General features: G+C 28.4%; 1 pseudogene across 1 annotated transcript; it reads right to left on the minus strand.

Moving 5' to 3' along the window:
• Positions 1 to 1,773: 1,773 nt before the first annotated feature.
• LOC110009743 (uncharacterized) lies at positions 1,774 to 3,379 on the minus strand (annotated as a pseudogene). Its single transcript, XR_016319389.1, has 3 exons — positions 3,063 to 3,379; positions 2,805 to 2,980; positions 1,774 to 1,932 (listed from the first exon to the last, which is right to left on the minus strand). The product of XR_016319389.1 is annotated as an uncharacterized LOC110009743 (transcript).
• Between the last annotated feature and the right edge of the window lie 2,026 nt (positions 3,380 to 5,405).

Below are 5,405 nucleotides of genomic sequence, written 5' to 3' on the forward strand. Positions count from 1 at the left end.
TACTTTGATCCATAAAAAAATTTAACTTATAAAATTATATCTATTAAACACTTAATTTTCAAAATTATTTTATTGAACACTTTAACTTGTAAAATTAGATCAATTAAATATTCATTAAAAAAACTAAAATTTATACGAATTATTATTTTAAAAGTTATGCTAACTATATATCAAATCGATATTTTGCAAATTTACACGTTGAAGTGCATCTACTTGCGAATTCAGATGGGTTGTCATTGTGTTGTTGAACAGTGTCAACTCTACTTACTAAGTGAGTGTTACGTAATGATATGATCACATATTGTTAGTTAAACCTAATCCTTTAGAGAATTCTACGATTATAGTATATATGTGTAGTGTATTGGATATTAATATATCATTAGTATGTTAACATCATATGGCCTGAGATGCATTTTATGATTATATTGCCCTAGTGATATGATAGTATGCTGATATAGGCTTAGAAAGCCCTATGTATATGCCTTATTTGAATAATCATTTTGACATTGGATATGACTCCCGTTTGCTCTACCTGTATGCGGATAGCCCCACATTAAAGCAGGATACACTCTAATATTATGTTATGAAATGGACCGGGCTTAATTTCATTTCCACCCACATCCAAACAATATGGGATAACAATGAATGATGTATTACGATAATAGAATTGTCATGATAATGAAATATACATTACGATGATGTTGTTGATTTATTTTTGTTTTAAAAACTGAAATATTTTTGTTCAATTTAGTTGAGTTGGATACAATAATTGTTCAATAAAATTTGATTTATTCAGTTAAAATGGTTGGGTCAAAAACTGAATGCATAATTATAATTTATTAGACCTAATTTAAGTGTAATTTGGTGTTTAATTTATTAGATGCAGAATAAATTGTAAGTTTGGTGACTGTTGAAGTCAAATTTGGCAGCTCAAGCTAGGTTGGAAGAAGCTTAATTACTTACCATTCATAGCCAAGCAGAAGCACACTGACTCCACTAAATGACAAACTTTAGAATGCATTTGTTCTTTTCAAAAGCTCATGTCTATTTTAGCTCCAAGAATTCAGAAACATAATGAGTGCCCACAAAAATCCAAGATTGGGAAATTATTTGAACATACCATTTTATTAAAGAAAGCTCTAACAACTTTTGGATTAATAATTTAATGATGGAATATATTTAATTTTATTAAAAAATTTTTTTAATTCATTAGAAACTTTTATATGCCGAAATAATACTGCGAGCTACACAACAAGGGGTAGTCTTTTCCTTATTTACCAAACTAGTAAAAACAACTATGGTTGAAAAGACTCGGAACTCAAGACCTCTTACTCCTCACATAAGTGAAAAGACCAAACAAACTACTACCTGATTGATTATTTTATTAAAAAAATTTACTCATTAAAAATCTTTGGCCAAATATATAAAATTTATCTCTTTATTTTATGTAGAATATATTGCTGACTTTAAAATTTAAAAACATCTATTATAGTTCTAAAATTATGAATTTTAAAGAGGTTTTGATTTTTATATGCTAAACTGCTAAAGTGTTGACTTAATGTATGGTTAATACAATTTTTTAGAGTAAGTGTAATTTCACTCGGGCCATAGAACGTAAAGGTTTTTTTGTTTTTCATTCGATGATCAAATTTGTGTTTTTGAGTTAAGGTCGCTTACTATCTCAATAAACACTTTATTAGTCATAAAATTGAGAATACTACTTAATTTTATTAAAAATTTTAAATATCAATTCACATATTTGGGCAAAAGAAATTAAAAGATAGAAAATATCTCTTGAGTCATAAATAAAGAACAAATGTCATGGGAAGATTAGTGCAGGATAACATATCTTTGTCACTGGCTTGTAGAGATTTACATTGAATATAAAAAAAGCAGGCCCACATCAAGCGTCCTGCATTATGAGGTTTCTTCCTAACCACAAAACAAGTCTCTTAGAAATTCTGCAACACTGTACAAATGTTGTATTTTTTCTCTTTTTTCACATTGAAATTGAAATTTATACCCACTTCATTAATCCATGGGAATAATTATATTCTGTCCTTATTTTTCCCATCTAACTTAAGATTTGAATTCAAATCTTCTTCATAAAAATCTCCAACTCTTAAATCATGGTTGTTGAGTTGTCCATTTGGGAAGCTGTACAAAAATTATTAAGTACCAAAAAAGCTTGATTTTCTAAAGATGCACATTTTCTTTTTTTTCTTTTCAATAATAAGAGAGCAAAACTCAAAGAAAACCATAAACAAAAATGATTATAAGCGACATCATGCACTTCGGAAAACATGTAGTTCACCCCTCAATTATTTAATCTATGGTTTTCATGGATCAATCATCACTAAAAAAATGCAATATTTGGGTCAATGCTAATTAGCAATGCAATAATGAATTTCAAATCTAAAGCCCTTTTTCTATGAAACCATTTGACATATATATGTGGTTATTATGTATATCTAAAAATCTACAAAAAATCTTTCTAATTTTATTTTTTAAATAATTAAATATAATTTATTATCCATATAAAATTAAACTTAAAAATAAATATCTATTAAAATCTTGAATATAAAATTTTTTTTTCTAACTAAACTTAACTTAGCATTGATATTTTATGGCCGACCCAAATAGTGTGGAAGTAAGATTTTAGTTGTTTTAAATTCCAAAAATATTAAAAAAAAAAAAAAAAAGAATTGTTGCAGAAATTGCACTCTATTCCCAATTACAGAAAGAATATAAGTATAAAAGCATTGAAGCATATAAATGTATATATGAAAGAAAAAAGAACTTACAAACGAAAATGGCGTTCGTGAACTTTCCCAAATAGATAAGAATTGCATGAATGGTGTTTCCATTTATCTGATAGAGAGAGGCCTGCATGACTCCCCTCATGCCAAGTAAGAAATCTGCCAATTTCTTTGACAAGCTTCTTATATGGCATTCAGGGAGCCAGGCAGATATATATGCACTATTTCAGATGCATAAAACGCCTGAACCTGCAAAGTTGATCAAAATATTTTCATTTTACTAATCAAAGATCATATGTTTGAGCTGCAGGAATTGCGAAAGAACTTACAGTAGAATTACAAGTAAGGGAAATGTTTCTCTTCTTTTCTCTGTCTTTCACTGGAAGGAAAGAAGGAAGGAAGGAAAGGATATAGCAGTAGAGGTATGGATTTGAAGATAAGTGGTTATAAAGGAAAAAGAGGAGAGATAAAACAGAAGAAAGTCCATGAAAGAGAGAGAGAGAGAGAGAGAGAGAGAGAAGGCGGCAAGAGAAGGCCTTGTTTCCAATAAGAAATAGTTCCATGGATACAGCCAAAGCTGCCTGGGTTTTACAGGTAACCTTGTTTGGATTTTCTTTCATTGGTAAAGGTGATCCAGCCCACTCTCTTCTCTTACTTCTTTTTCATTCTCTTTAATTTACATTTTTCTTTTTTCAAAAAAATAATAGCTTTCGATTTATGTGTAAATAATTAATAATTCTTGCTCTGTCGACCATAATTCCCAGAACTTTCCAACCAAATTATAAATGAGAAATTTTTCTTATTCACGAATATTTTTTACATGAATTGTTTATAATAAATGAAAAAACTATTTCATTTTTTATTTTTTTCAATATAATAAAAATTATTTGAGTGGATCTTTTGCTGTCTTTAAAATTAACAAATTGCCAATGAATGGTTTGATTAGTCTTCTCAATAGTTTGTTGCATGAAAAGTATCGAGTTTGAATATTCTCAATCACAAAAAATTTTGCCAATTTAATAGTTAAAATGAGTGATATATATCTTTATTGTGCAGCTCTAATATTATTTCGGTCCATTGAGCATCGTAATGAATAAAAAAAAATTAAATTGTGTAATTTAGGAAGGAGAGGTTTAAGTTAAAGAATAATTAATGGAATTCAAATGAGATAGTTGTTTTGATTAGTGGAAGATAAAACGGGTATTGATAGTCTGTAGACGAGGCCAAAACCAGTAGATAAGACAAAGCCAGTTTTGCAGTGTGCGTTATTAGTAGTTGAGAGTTTGGAGATTTTGCTTACACCAAATTCAAATTAATTAAAACCAATTAACCTCATGATTATAATTATTAGTGCCAGCTTCATTTTATGTGTTATTTTCTCTGTCAGTTTTGTCCTTATTTTTCCACTCTTGTTATTATTCCGGTTTTCAAGTGGCTATGTTTAAATTTAATTGTTAGATGCCCAAATTAACGTTTATTCAATAGACTAATGAAGTATGATTAATCTATAAAGTACAGTACACATTTGATAAATTTAAAATAATACTCTTTGTAAAAAATGTCCTTTGTTTCCCTTTTTTTTTTTTTTTTTTAAGTCTCATTAAGTTTACAAAAGTTTTGGTAATGAAAATATGTGAACATGAAATTTCTCATTTTTTTATACCCTTAAAAGAAATGAAAACAAGCCAAGTTCTACTTAGAAACCTAATCACAATTTAAACATATCTTAGTTTAGTTTTGTCTTTTTTTCTCTAGTTTTCTAATCCTAGTTTTAGTTTGGGGCTACCGCTGTTAATCTCCTATTTTTTACTATCTTTTCGCTTCAACTTCTTTTCCTTTAATAAACTCAGATCTGTTTTTCCCATAACAGATCTTTTATTATTATTATTATTGTTGTCTCCATATTTAGGATTTTTTTTTTCTCCCTTCTTTATGAGGGTGTATTACTAAATAAAATTATGATATTTGATTCTTTGTGAGGGTGTATTACTAAATAAAACTATGATATTTGATCTCCATAATTTAAGCAATTGATTGCACGACTTTATTTGGTTGATAAATTTGGAGGGAAGACACAATCGAAAAGGATCAATGTGTTGGAAGGAAAAATAGGAAGCCCTGCTCTTTGTACAAATACAAATATTCAGCCAAATATTAAATATGCCTTGAATTTTCAAAAAAAAGAAAAAAAAGGCTAACTATAAATTTATTATTTGAAGTTTTTAAAATTTTCTATTTTGGTATTTAAATAGAAAACTTTTGCAATGAATTGTTTAAATTAAAAATTTTCAATTAAGTATTTATTGTGACGTATCCGACTGAATTAGCAATTCGGATGACTAGAGCCCACAAACAGTTGTATCTTTGATTAGGGTCCAAATAAGTGAGCCATCAAAGCCTTATGTGCTAAGCACATGCCATGGGATGGGCACTAACATGACTAGATTGCCTGTCTTGTTCATCAACTTAATTCAACAAATTAATAGGAAAGAGATTAAAAAAAAAAAAAACCCAGATCATAGAAAACCCAAAGATAAAAAAAAGCAACCAAATAAATAATTACAATAAGAAAATTTGGGGAAAAACATAAACAAAGCTTAGGTGGAAGAGAACTCATAAAAAGCACAGGTCAAGCATTTAACTCAT

This window comes from Jatropha curcas, chromosome 2 (genome assembly GCF_041381405.1).
Source record: "Jatropha curcas cultivar XTBG-Jc1 chromosome 2, XTBG_Jcur_1.0, whole genome shotgun sequence".
NCBI lineage: Eukaryota > Viridiplantae > Streptophyta > Magnoliopsida > Malpighiales > Euphorbiaceae > Jatropha > Jatropha curcas.